The following is a 14,175-nucleotide window of genomic DNA, read 5'->3' as shown; positions in this document are numbered from 1 at the left end:
ACGCTGTGTTCTGCCTCCAGGAGAGCCTTGACTTCAGCTGACTTTGCCCTGAGCGCTGAGACTTTGGAATGAAAGAACAAGCCAAGGGCAGCAGTCCCGGTAGGCATGGAGCAAATCCTGTCCCACTTCCATCAGCCACTGCGGAACTGAGGAGCCCAGCCAGGAGCTGGCACTGCCCCATCCTGCCAGGGGGGATCAAGCTGGGGGAGGTACAGGTCACAGGCGATAGCTGCTAGAACACCTTCTATTAACAAAGCTGTTATCAGGAGTAGAATCAAGCTGTTAGTAACAGAGCAGTGTCACTGATCCCCACTCCTGCAGTCCCCTGGCTGGGGCCCCAGCAGGCAGGATGGCCCTGGAGGGTCACGGTGATGTGCCAATGACTTTTAGGCTCAGTTTGCCCTTCAGGAGCTCCTGCTTTCATCAGATGCATGCACAACCTGTAGTCTTGTTCTGCAGCAACACACGTGCCAGAGCCTCCCAGTACACCACAGTACAGCAGCGGCTGGGTCAGGATTGGGATTCCTGCAGTGTTGTGGTGCTGTGGTACCTGTGGTAGCGCAACAGCAGCAGTGTTCTTTGCACTAACACTGATGTGGCTGATGATCCCAGTGTGAGGTGTCAGGCTGAGCACTGCTCCAGGGTGAGCAGAACAAGTGCAGTGCTCCAGTAATACTGCAAGCATAGGGGATAGCATCCCCTGCACTGATTCCATGGCAGGTCCTGCAAGCCCAGAGGGTGGGCTGGCAGCGCAGGGACCGGGGTACCTGCCCTTGCAGGGTGGAGGGATGGGAGGGAGCAGGTTACAGCTGCAGGGCTGCGACACAACGGGGTGCCAGCGAGCTGTATGCGCTCTCATCTCATCTGTGCGCTCATGAGTGATGGCTGAGTGGGACTGAATGAAGACTGCGTGGTCCAGGATGCTCTGCCCCTCTTCCTCGCCAAGCAGACAGAAGATGCTGTGCTGCACACATCACAAGGCCTCCAAGCTGCTAAATCCCTCCTCCCCTACCCCCCCCCCCCAAGCGGTAGATTAAATGATGGCAGAGGGAAGAAACACCACTTCATCCATGCATCCATCTCAGCCAGAGATCTGTCATTTGGACCTGATGTGCCTCCTGCCCTGCAAGCTGGCCTGGGCACCACCACACTCCTGTCTGCGCTGTTCTTTTCCAGTGGCTGGGCTCTTCGACAGGGACCCAGAGACATTTGCTGACAGAAAAGTGTTTTCTACAGGGAAAGGCTTTCTTAAGCACATTAAGAGTGAGGGGTTCTTTGGCACTGGCAGACTTGTTATGTGTCTTTCTGTATGAAAATCGCACAGACAACACCAGGAGGCTCCCGGTGCTCAGACTGGCTTTCCATCATCCCCAGCCTTGTCATGCCAGCTGAACCCCTCACATCGTGCTCCTCTCCCCGTTCCCCAGCAGACCAAGGGATCCCATGTTGTAAAGGTGGAAGCAGATTCTTCTGCCTTCCCCTCATGCTGCCTGTACTCTTTGGGATGCTGGTCCCTTGTTTCTCAAATGAGGCCAAGGGATCACCTGCTTTGCTCCCCTTCCCTCTGGCCAGGTAGATTCTGTTGCTGGCAGGCTGGAGCCTGTGCCACAAGAGTGATGGGATCCCAGAGGCAGAACAAGCCCCAGCCTTTCTCCACAGGGCCTGCACCAGTGGCTCTGTTCAGACTGGGCTCCTTCAGTCTGCAGTGCGTGGCCAGGGCCACCTTGAACTGGAGCCACGTCCCCGTCTGTGGTGGGGAGAACGGGATGGATGGGCAGTGTGAGGATAGCTGGGTACCAGGATGAGGGCATCACTGGTGCTGGGGAGAGCACTGTGGTCCCCTTCAGCCAAGCTTCCTGGGGGGAAGTCACAAGAGTAACTTGGAGGTGCCAGACTTTGCAGGGAAGAGAAATGCCCTGCCTGGCCCATGCTGGGGGCTGGATCTGACAGCAGGAATAGGGATGATGGCAGTGCTGGGGGTGATGGCAGAGCTAAACCAGTGACAGGCACAAGGCTGGCTGCATACAGAGAATCCCATCCTTGGGTCCATTTAAGGGGCAATGAGGAACAGTGGCAGTGCCGCAAGCGCGGCGCCGTGCTGGTGCTGGTCACTGGGGAGACGGCCGGGAGTGTGTGCTCTGCTTTGATGGAGACAAAAGAGCACATTTATGTCAGCTCCAGAAAAGTAACATCTGCATGGGGCCTTAATGAAAAGCCAGGTACCTGGTGATATAATTACCATCTGGATTGTCAACAGCAAATTAAACCCTGTTTAGGTTGGGTGCTGCCTTTCCGCTGGTGTTGTTTTCCGCAGGTAGGAAAGCAGCAGAGCTCTTGAAGCTCAGGGCTTTGCTATCATTTGCAGTGTGTGTGTGGGGGGGTGTTTACTCTCATGGACCCAAATTTCTCCTGTCCCTGAAGCACGCAGCCTCTTCTGTTGAGGCACAGGCACAAGAGGCATCTTCACCTTCGGTGCCCTGTCCTGATGCTGCTGCAGCGGCAGTCGTGCCTTTGTCTTTGAGGGGCAGATTTGCAGATCCAAACCCTGCTCCCAGGCTGGGCAATCGTTCAGCTGCAGGAGAGGCCTCAAGGCACGTCCCGAGGGATGCTGAGCACCTTCTGCTCCCCATGAAGGCAGAGACTTTCTAGACACCAGGGCTCAGAGCCTGGGTGCTTATGCGGAGGGTGACTGGTCTGCTACCTCACTGCTGCATCCTGCAGTGAGACCTCAAAGCAAGGGAAGGTTTAATGTATGAACTGTGATTCCAGTAGCTCCTGGGTCATGGTGGCACCAAACCTGGAGCAAGCTAAGTTTGCCCGGGTCCCAGCTTGCTAAGTTAAAGCTGGCATCAGCATCTCTCTGGAGTGGAGAGGAGCCTGAGCAAGGGCTTTACAGGCTCCCAGCGCTGAGCCCCACGGCAGGACCGCATCAACCTTGCCAAGCTGAGGGATGCTCATGGGCTTCCATTGGGCTCAACCTCCCTGTCCCTGGCTCTTCACGGTCTCCATTTTCAACATGAGCATCTTCAAAAAGCCCTTCAGCTGATGGGGATCTCAGGAACCTTCAGGGAGGTGGGAGAAGGCGAGCGGGCAGCTAGCGACAGCACGTGTTTGCCCCTTGCATTCCTCCACACTCCTCCTTGTGCTTCCGACTCCCTTTTTTGGCCATGCATGACACTAACAGCTGTTCTTAGACAATCACAGATGGACGGGAAGCCGAGGCAGCTGACAGCGCAAATATCCCGTCTGCCGAGCACTTCTCCTTCCCCTGCCTGGTTCTGCTCTCCCTCCCTCCCGGAGGTGCAGGAGACCAGGATGCTCTGATGAGTGCGTCACCCCCCTGCCAATAATCTACTGTATCCTCTTGGTGGCAAAAAGATGCTTCCAAACATGCCCCAAGCAATGTTTTTAGCGTGGGATGCAGCCATGGGTTCAATGAAGGGGGGCATGGCATTGCCTGTCCCGTGTCCTAGAGACAGAGCACACGTGTCCCCAAGCAGTATGAGTGGGGTGGCTCTGGTGCTCACTCATCATGCAGGATGCGTTTGTTCTGTGTGGTTTTGCTGACCAGCAGCCCCAGAGGAGCTACATCAATAAGTGCCGCTGCCTTGGCCTGTGTCTCCCACCAGCCCCAGTCCCCAAGGGCAGCGTGAGAGCTTTCAGCAGGAATCAAGGGGCTGGATGAGGGGACAGGCTTGGATAGGGGGGTATGAATTTACCCTCCCAAGTGCATCGCATGCTTCTCACAGAGTCTTGGATGACCCGCTTGCTGTGTAAAGCAAGGGTGGAGCATCCCTGCCCCATAGAAGAGCTGAGAAAGACATCCCACCTCGTTACACAGCTGTAGTGGGATGGCTATGTCAGCTCCTAAGGGACATGCTGTGTGCAGAGGTGGGATAGGAGAGGATTGGAAGCCATTTCAGGCTGATGTTCCATGGTGTCCTGGTGCTTTCTTTTCTCTGCAGGTGTTCATCCTGCCTGGCAGCACATTGCACTTACCAGCCAGCAGCACAAGATGCCCTGATGATAAATAGTTTCAAAGGCAGGACTAAGTAGGGCTCACTATATCTTACCGTTAACACATACCTTCAGGTGCCAAAAATCAGCTTTCCTGGCGTGATTTTAGGGCTGTTATGACAGACCTGCATCCCAGCTGCAACTTTGACAATGACGCTCTTGAGCTGTACTTACTCAGGTGCCACATGCAAACAAACCACAGAGCAGCCAAGCAATTAATGGGATTCTCAGCCTGTCCTGTCCCAGATGTTATTTCTAAGCATGTCCTTGGCCAGGACTGTTCAGTGTGGTTCAGCCTTGTGGAATGCTTTCTACCACTGTTGCCAGCACCTGCCAACAGCAAGGCTGAGCCACATCCCTGCTGGGCACATACCTGTAGTTAGAGGTGAACAGGCAGGAGATCAATGCCCATGGGGGGATATAAGTAGCTTGAATAGCCCCAGCCTATCCCTGAGGCTCACAGTGCAGGGCAAATTCCTTCATGAGTCTCCTTGGTATCAACCTCCCAGACCCTCAGTCTCTCCGGGATCTGACTCCAGCAGTGCCTCTTGCACTCACAGGCTAGTCTGGCTTGGAAGCTCATTAGCAGACCTGGATCACACACATGGGATGCACCCCACAGGAGGCAGGACAGATGAGGTGCTTGTTCCTCTGGTCACTCTCTGTTTTCATTGTCCTTTTGGAGCTATCCTTGAAGGACAGGCCCAGGGAGGCAGCAGGGGAAGTGCGAAGGAAGGATGCTCATCACAGCTTTAGGTGACCATAACACTCATTTGAGGTGTTGTGCCTCTGCACAGCGTAAATATGTGAGAACACACAAGCACCGCGGCAGCCCTGTCTTTGGTGTTTGTGACCCATTCTGGCCCCTTAGCAAAGAGTCTGTTGTCAGGTAACAGATGACGGTAGATCGGTGTCTGTGGACGCCTGAGCTGGGACCACCACGTTCATTACCTTGGAATGTGATTTGGAATGACATGGTAGCCGTGGGAGCATGTGTTGTGTCATCCCTGCTAAACCCCCATCCCCGAGCACAGCAACAAGTACCCACAGCATTGTGTTCCTCCTCTCCAGACACAGCACAAGTGATCACATTAAGTCCCTAATGAGCCCAGGGACCACTGTGTGAGCCAGACACAAATTCATATTCAGAGACTTTCCCAGTCCCAAATGGCTTATGAGCTCTCCTGGTAAGACAGACAGAGGAAATATCATAAGCCTTGCTTTATAAATGGGGAATTGAGGCAGAAAGGTTTAAGTGACTTAACAGGGATTTGGAGAGGAGCATCTCCAGAGCCCAAGTACAGAAGCATTCCTGGAAGATGGCCTGATCTTCCAGCATCCACCTCATCAAAAATACCCTCTTTGTCCCCACTTGTCACCATCATCTGCACACTCCTGGGGTCTTCTCAATGGATTTGTTCCCCTCTTCTTTGCTTCTCCTTCTCTTGGGTACTTCTGGTGGCTCTGGCTTGTTGTGTGACAGCCTGGGGAGCTGTGTCAGCACCTGCCCTGCAAATGTGTATGTGCGAGCATCAGCACGCCTGTGTGTGCTTGGAAGGGGAGAGGAAATCCTGTAACCTGTATAACCGAGCATCATTATCTCACAGCACTGCTCTGGAGAGTGACTGGGCTGTGGAAGAGTCCATGGGGAGCGTGGGCATGAGCATCTGCATGGGCAGGAGTGTCTGGGGTGCATGCAAGGGGGATGAGCTGAAGGAGGGATGCTGATGGCAAGTGCTGCCCGTGCTGCAAGCAAGTCAGTGCTCCCAGGCACCACGAGCAGGATCCATCCCTGAGGATGGTGAGGTCAGGGCTGACCCACTCAACTTGCCTATGGCTCCCTCCATCTTCAGTAGTGACTAGGGCACAACTGGAAAGAGTGAGAGGGTCCTGATGCCCCTCCCCCAGCACACCTAGGAGCCCCCAGGGATCAGTCACACTGATGGCCTTGTTGGCCCCATCTTCCTCCATCCTCACTGACACAGATGGTGCCATGTTTCCTGAGCTCCATCAGACTCCAGGAGGAGGTCTGCAGGGAGCTACTGAAGTAGTTTCAGAAGCACCTTGTGTTTCCAGACATGGGAGACCAGGACAATCAACGCTGAACGCTCAGATGCCCCATTTGCCTTTCTAAAAAGCCAGAGATTGAAGATTCTGAAAACACCACACGCTGAGATTTATTTGCTCCTTTCTGATTTTTCGAGCTGTTTGGCATAACCGTGGGGCTGCTGCAATCAGGAGGCCAGGGCTTTGCTACTTAAAATACAGGAGAGCAAGCTGGGTTTTCACGTAAGCCGGTGGCTCCGGGAGCTGCAGCACGTGAAGCCCACATCAAACAGCATGAGCTGAGAAGTGGTCGGGTCCTGGGTGGGTTCCTGGGTGAATAAATCAGCTGCTGACCTCCCAGCTGGGGGAAAAGCTTTGCAAACGTCCCCAGCGTCCTGCAGGTTCTGGTGTGATTGATTGCAGGGCTGGAAACCAGCCCCACACCTTCTTTGCAGCCTCCCAGGTGGCCAGGATGCAATGCCCTCAATGCCCTGTGGCTGGAGCATCATAAGCCAGTTACCCCATGGCCGCCAGCAGCAGGACTGGCTTTGCAGACCAGTATTTGCGAGCAAAAAAAAGGTATTTGGTGCTGTTTTTCTTATTCTTTCTTTTCGCTGAAGGGAAGATGTAAGGTGGCTCAGCAGTTGTGGTGAAAGGAGGACTTGAGGATTGCTTATGGGGGTAGGTGCACAGCGATGTGAATGGTAGCTGTGAATCCCAGTTGTGCCGGCAGTGTTGGGGTGGGATTTGAGACACGTCTGCTATAAATTTGGGGTGAAAGGGCTTTGGTGGTTTGTAATTGCCTTCTCCTGCAAGGAGTTTGTGTCTCAGGTTTGTCTTGGTAAATGTGTTATCCCTGCCCTGTTTGTAGTGAGCCTGCTCGCTACAGTGAGTAGTGATTACTGCTTCATGTAATCCTTTTCTCTCTTGTTCTCTGCTTCTTTGGGACTGAGTGAGTGTTGTCTGTGTGGTTCTCCATTGATATCACATAGTCTTTGCTTCTGAAGCTATTGTGTGTTTTGGCTGAGGGCCTCATGTAGTACCTGGCCAATCTCCTGGCTCAGAAAGATCATTGCCAGGTTTGTAGGCATGCACTCTGGCATCAGGCTCAGGAGCAGATGTCCTGTGTTCAAGGAATGGGATGTCAGAAGTGCTCTGCAGTATGGTAGAATCTGAGCCTCCAGGCACCAGGGCCTGATTCAACTGAGTGGAAGAGATGGTTCCACAATGAGCTCCTGATGCCCTGGGAGTTAGGGATGGCACAGGATGCTTGAAAGTCAGATGTGGCAGAGCCCTGGGTAGCAGCACTGCCAGGGAGCCCTTCTGCCCCAACCCCAAGAGGGTGAACCCGAGCTGCAGCCCAGCATTCATGAGTCCCTCTGCTGAGACTATGCCCAAACAGCCAAAGAGGGAGAATTTCACTGAACTGAGTGCAGGGGGTTATGTATATTCCCTTTGATTTACAGTCTCCTTTCTGTGGGCTGCAGAGAAGAGGTGTTCCCAGGGCTGCAGTCATCAGTGCTGCAGGGTTTGGAGAGGGGCTGCCCCATAGGTTGCTGCGAGCATGGTGGCACAGCGCATCCCTCCTGCATCCCACGCCCCTGCCCTCTGAGCTTCAGCTCCTTTGCCTTGTTGTGAAGGAAAGTCCTTGTGAACTGCTCTAAAGCTGCTGGGTCCCACCAGTGTGCTGTCAGCCTGCCTCCGACTCCTGCAGGCTGCTGCTGCCATCAACTTGCTGGCTCTTGCAGGGCATTAACCCCTGGGGAGCTGGTGCAGGGAGATGGGATGTTCATGCAGGGAGTCAGCTGGTGGTGGCTGCCCTGACCCTGTTCATGGATGCCTGCAGGGCACACGAGCCCAGCACAGCTGCCCGCCTGTCCTGTCCAGTTTTATGTCTCAGAAACAAGGAAATAAATGACCCAGAATGAGATGTTTTAAAGCTGAAAGGCAACCATGTCAGATGTGGTCCTTTCTGAGGCACTCGTGACATCTGCAGCCTGCAGTGATGCTTTTCCCATGGGAGCTGCTCCAGCTGTATCCTGTGGGTGGCTGTACCCTGATTTCCAAACCAGAGCAGCGTGCCAGGCTCAGTGCCATCAGGCTGGGGCCACCTGGGCATCCCACAGCTCGAGAGCATGGAGCTGCAGACATGCACAGTGCTCCAGGACCTGCTGAGGAGCCAACAAGGGGCTCTCACAAGCCCAGTGCTGTCCCATCTGGAAGGGGATGCAGGAAAATGAGAGCCACTCCCAGCATGGCCTGATGGTCTCCATCAGGGAGCTCCCATCTCCATCTCAGTGTTGCCGGTGTGTGTTCTGCATGGGGCAGTGCTGCCGTGCTCTCCCGATGCCTGTGAGCTGGCACCAGCCCTGTCCCTGCTCCCACCGGCTGTCAGGGCTGGGTGCGATGCCCGCCGCTGGGATCCAGCAGATCCAGAGCCTCATCTCCTGGCAACGGTCCTCCCGTAGCAACTGCCGAGCCACTGAGGGGAGCAGGAGTGGGAGGGCTGCAAACAGGGAGGGGGAAGAGCAGGAGGCCTTGGGGGACCCCCCAGGTACGTGTGGCTCTGGCCAGGCTGTGTTTGCTGCCGGACACTGGACAGGTCCTGCTGGCATCCTGGATCTGGCATCCTGGATCCGGCATCCTGGATCCAGCATCCTGGATCCGGCATCCTGGATCCGGCATCCTGGATCCGGCATCCTGGATCCAGTCTCAGGGGCACCAGAGCAGAAACTGGGCTGGGTGGCATCCTGTCCCATGGGAGTGGCAAGCAGCACATATGGGGCTGCTGGTTCCTGGTATTCACTCAGGCAGTGGGGCAAGCAGGGGCTCTGGCTGGTGTTCCCAGAAAGACCCCCATCCTGGCCAGCCTGCCCAGTGGAGCAGGCACTGCTCTGGTGGAGCTTCCTCCGAGGACATCCTCCCCTCTTCCTTCCCTCAGCTTTGTCAAGGCCAAGCCACCCATTGTGCTGACTGGTGGCATCAGTGCCTGGGTCCAGTGGGGTCTTCTCCAGCTGCCCTCAGACAAGGGAAGCCCATGGCCATGGTCCAGCTTTCCCATTACATGGGTGCTCCTCAGGTGCTGCTCCCCGGGGCATCTCCCATCAGGGTTCATCCCCCTCACCCCTTGGCCCATCTTGTGCTTTCAGTTGCATGTGTGTCACAGAGTGAACACCTCCATGACTTGCTTTGCCCCTGCTACTCCATTTTTACTGCTGGCCTATTTTAAGTTGCTGTGCTTTGCATTCCTGCCTGCGTCCTCTTTGTCTTAGCAGGGCCTGACCTGTTGAATGCAAACTGGGGCACTCTGCTGCTGTAATCAAAGCTCAGCCTTCTGGTGTTTCCCCCCTACCTCCCCCAAACCCTCTCTCACACATCCCCTCCACACCATATCAATGGGTGGGTGCATCTCTTGAGCTAAGGCCATTCCTCTCCCTGGGACCAGCCAACATCAGACTAAGGTTCAGGGCTGCAGTGTGGTGGGGACGTGGCCAGGTAAATCAGGGGAACTTTGTACCCTAAAGGCAGCCCCGTCTCACACCAGAGCCAGATGAGTATGTACAGAGAGCCGGAGGGAGAGCTGCAGCTTGCACGGACACAGGCTTGCAGCATCCCATCCAATCTACCCCACAAATCCAGCATCCTCTGACCTCTCTGAATCAGAGCGACAAGGAGCCAGCCTCTGTCGCTGGCTCGGTAAGAGGGGGCATTGATGTCCCATGCCCACAGGTCTCCTCTCCATAGCTGAACATTCACACAGCCCCCACGGGGGGAGAGCTCTCAGGCACTCGGATCTGGGGCTGACGCAGGAAAGGCAGCAGAAGCAATAGCAAGGAGGTATCTCTGGGCTAGTGGCAGCTGACCTGAAGCCTCCAATTAGTGCTTGGCTGGTGCAGGGCCCCTTGGAGGAACAGGAGCTCATTATAATGGAATCTGTCTCTGCATGCAGAAAAACACATATTCTTCTACCAAGTGCATCTGTGTTTGTATGAGATGGGTGCAGGTCTACCCCAACAGCACAGCCTCTCTGTGGCAGGTTTTCTCTATCGTTATTGAATTGAGCCTCCCAGAACTCGATGTAGCCATCTCCAGAAGCACTCTGTGTAAGATCTTAAGCAGATGGACTGTGTCTTTCCAGACCTGTGGGCAGACGAGTGGGAAGAGCCTGGGATCTCTGTTTTTGGCCTTCGTATGCCACTGTGTTTAAGAATTTAGCAGCTCTAATTTCAGGCACAGCAGGCAAAGTCTCTCCATGATGTGTCTGGACTGGTCCAACTGAACTCAACTCTCAAGAAAACAGCAGGACCTTGGCTTGATGCTGGAGATCCCAGGCCCCTGGGAATCCCCTGGAATAGTTGGCTGGAGGAACCCAGGAGAAGGATACAGAGAACAAGGAGCAGCCCCAGCCCAGGGCCCGGTCCCCTGCCAGCCCCAGTGACAATCACAGCACAGATCCGCAGATGGGTCTGCAGATGGATCTGCATTTCTTGGAGCAGTCCCTCTAACAGGGAGTGGGATCCTGGCATGCAGTAATCTCACAATGGATTTAGGGATGAAGGCGGAGGAAGCATTTAATGCAAAATCCCAGCTAGGCCACTCCTAAGGGAGTAGAATCAACCTGCAAACCCCAAGGATGCTGGGCTTGTTTGGGCTGCTGAAAGAAAGGAGATGCATCAGCTCTCTATTGATGCATTACTGAGTAAACACTAGAGAAGAAAGACAGAGTTCAGGCAAAGGACACAGGAATGGTGCAGTGCTTGGAGATGCTCAGGCTGGAAACTCAGACAAGAGCACAAATCAGCACAAGCGGGGAGGTGCTGCAGCAAGAGCAGGGCTGTTATTCCCCAGGGGCTCCTTACATCTCCCCCCGAAATGTGTAACAGGAACAGAGAGATGGCTCCCTACATATTCCAGGCCTCTCCAATTCACTGCTAAAGCAGCTGCATTCCTGTTTGGGCCCCATGTTTCAGAGGGTACACTAAAAACCTACAGACAGAAGTTGTCTTCCAGAGCAAGAAGTAAGATGCTTGGTGTATTTATCAACAGACAGACAGGTCCGGGTGAGGGGTCCTTCCCAGGGAGCAGCCTAAAGAGACCCTGTGCTCACTGCTGTGTAGTGTGGATGTGCTTCAGCAAACACTAGCATCTATCTGCTTTGGTGGTGCATTTGTCCAGGGAAGTCACTGGAGACAAATAACTGAGGGTCAGGCAGCGCAGACTGAGGAGAGAGGGTCTTTTGGTGGCAAAGCATCAACCACCATGTCCCTCAGCTCTAGGGGATGTCCCTTGTGCTCCCACAGGTCCCCTTCTTGCCTGTCTCTTCTAAAGGAGATGCTGAGCTCCCCACCGTGCAGCATTTACCTTTACAGCAGTCTGTGTCTGTGCACACACCAGGGCTCATCTTCCTCCCATTCTAGTTATACATCTAGAGATCTGGTTTTACTCTCTCTCCCCTGTATCCCCTCCACCTCCTCCTCTTCTGTCCACCCTGCAGCACGTGAGTACACCACATCCATGACTCACAACCCCTGCAGCATTCAACAGGAAGAACGGAGTAACCGGCATGACCTGCCCGTTTTGCCTGTCTGGTGTCTCCTGGCCCATCTTCCCTTTGTGTTTATCAGGCGTCTAAAATAAGTCATGTTAATATGTCTCTTCCTCCCAGGAGTGTTGGGAGGATTAATTAGCTAATGTTTCTACAGTGCTTTGAAGATAAGTGCCAAGTGGGATGATGATAGGAGTAGAAATGGATTCTCTCATCTCGCCTCCCTTTTTTCACACAGGCTAAAGCAAAGAGCCGATGTGCTCTTCCTTCACTGGGTCACCTGGTGGGGACAGCATCACCTCTCACTGCAGAGCACGGTGAGGAGATGGTCCATGAGCAGAAAGCACGAACGGGGAGTAAATGGAAGAGCAGAGAGAAGGTGGCCAGCAGAATAAAGCAGCAGGGCTCAGCTCAGTGGGGCCTGGGCACGCAGCTGCATGCCATGGCCCGGAGGTTGTCACCAGCTCACCGGGTCTGAACCGTGCCTGGGATCTCTCTGGCTTGGGTGGGAACAGGGATTGCAGCACTGACCCCTGGTACAGAGCCCTCATACAGCAAAGCCGCTACCAACCAGCTCAGTGGAGACATCCATCCTTAGGATACAGGAGAGGTGAACCCTGCATAGATGGCTCAGGCCTGAAGGGCATTTGACATTTCTTAGGCAAAACCACACTTTCTTATGGGAAACTGGGCACAATTTTCTCATGGAAAGAATGAGATTTTCTTGTGTGGAGCGGTGGTGCAGGAAAGTGTTTCACCCACAGGGCATCTTCCCTTCTTTAGTCCAAACTATGCAAAAGGGAAACAAACTCCATTTGTTTCACTCAATTTCTTTCACTCATCTGTGCCAACTGCCCCAGAAAGCATCCAGCTCTGTGGAATATCACAGCAGCTCTCCCCATTCCAGAGCAATACAAGGGAAACTGAGGCAAAGCTTCCCTGCTGGAGTAGGGAGTGGTATTTCAGGCTATAGAATCCCCACCAGCTGTGCCCCAGCCCCAGCTCTGTCTTGTTGTACATCAAGAGCGAATGAGCTCTGGCTTTGTCTGGGCTGGGGAATACATGTTGTAACTGGCGATGTTAATTAAGCGGTAACCAGACTGATGGAGATTTATTTCCAGGCTGCCTGCTAGAAAGGGGTGAGACACAGCTGGGGAATGGGAAATTGACCTTCTGCTCGCTTCCTGTCTCCTCCAAACAACCGCTGGTTAATGTGCTGGAAGCGATGGGGTGGGCTCTTCCAGGCAGCACTCCCTTGGGGCTGCCCAGACAGGCAGGAAGCATCTCTTCAGCCTGGCTCTGGTTGCCATCTCCCTCCATCCCAGGTCCTGATCCAGGAGCTGGCACTGGGCACAGTTCAAATGACTGGCGGTCCCTCCCTGCCTCCATGCCTGACCTTCCCTACCCTGTGCCTCCGTGGTGGTTTGATTGAGTGATGGGTTTTGCACTTCTTTTTGCTGCAGAGGAGGCCAGCAGCCCTCACTCCAGAACCAGTGCCTCCAGTTGGTACAGGATGCCCTTTTTTTTCCACACCTGAGCTATGTGAACTACTCCTTGACATATTCTCCTCCATCTGGCGCTGCACACTGTCGTACTTTCTATCCCTGCGTTACACAGCAGGCTGGAGCACTCCTGAGACCTGCTTGCCTGCATGGAGCTACCTGGGCTCTGCTGGGCTGTGAGTTCCTGAACCCCACACCGCTCCGTTTCCAAGCAGGTGATGCCAGAGGGGTCCAGGCTTGGGGAGAAGCAGCAGCTGCCTGGAAAAGCTCTGATGGGCTTTACAGCCTGTCTGGCTTAGCACTGGGGCTATGGGCTCCATCTGCTCCCTGTCTCAGCCAGCAGCCTTGGCCGGGAGCAGAGGGGAGCCCCGCAAAGGGAGGGGAAGAACAAGCAGCACTTCCCTTTTAGGTGCTTTTAACCCTCGAGTTTCAGGTGCCCTGCAAACAAAGCCCCCAGCCCACACACAGTCCCCTGGTGAGTGCCCAAAACCAGCACAGCAGTCGCCCATAATGCCTTTATAAGCTGCTTTCTTTAAGATGACTGTTCCTGCAAGAAAGGGAGGGGGAGGCATGATTAATTTTCATTAGCCTTGTAAATAATAAGCTTGTTTCCGCTAGTCTTGCCCTGTAATTAGGGCTCTGGTTCCAGGGCCCTGCAGAAGGAAGCTGAGATTTGCCGGTGACTCACGGGAAGCTGGGCCAGCCTGGACATCCCACCCGGGGCCAGGAAAAGGAAAGTGGCTGGGGCCCCTTGGGAGAGATGGAGCTTCCCATCATTCCATAGGGGAAGAGAGCAAGGCAAGTGGTCCTCCACGGGGAGAGGGAAAAGCCCACCCAAAGGAAGCATAGGCTGAGCTTTGCACATCTCCGTTATTCAAATGAAAACGAAAGCAAGACGTCTGGTTCGGGGCTGGCAGCAGCTGCCCCAATAGCTGGATGCTGAATACAGATGTGGGATGGTCTCGGGATGTCAATGGCATGGAGATGAGGTAGGGAAGGAGCACCTGGATATTTGCATTGAACGTGGGGCTGAATGACCTGCGGCCATCAAGGCCACAGCCCAAA

At 54.4% G+C, this 14,175-nt stretch overlaps 1 protein-coding gene across 5 annotated transcripts in view; it reads left to right on the top strand.

Moving 5' to 3' along the window:
* The window catches only part of DLGAP4 (DLG associated protein 4), a 128,695-nt gene that overhangs the window by 47,669 nt on the left and 66,851 nt on the right, over positions 1-14,175 (top strand). The gene's annotated exons all lie outside the window — the stretch shown is intronic.

The sequence above is a fragment of the Pezoporus flaviventris genome, unplaced genomic scaffold (assembly GCF_033815535.1).
Source record: "Pezoporus flaviventris isolate CSIRO_AGI_PZ_B2104156 unplaced genomic scaffold, CSIRO_AGI_Pfla_v1 ptg000213l, whole genome shotgun sequence".
NCBI classification, from domain to species: domain Eukaryota; kingdom Metazoa; phylum Chordata; class Aves; order Psittaciformes; family Psittacidae; genus Pezoporus; species Pezoporus flaviventris.
This window is presented reverse-complemented; position numbering and strand designations above follow the sequence as displayed.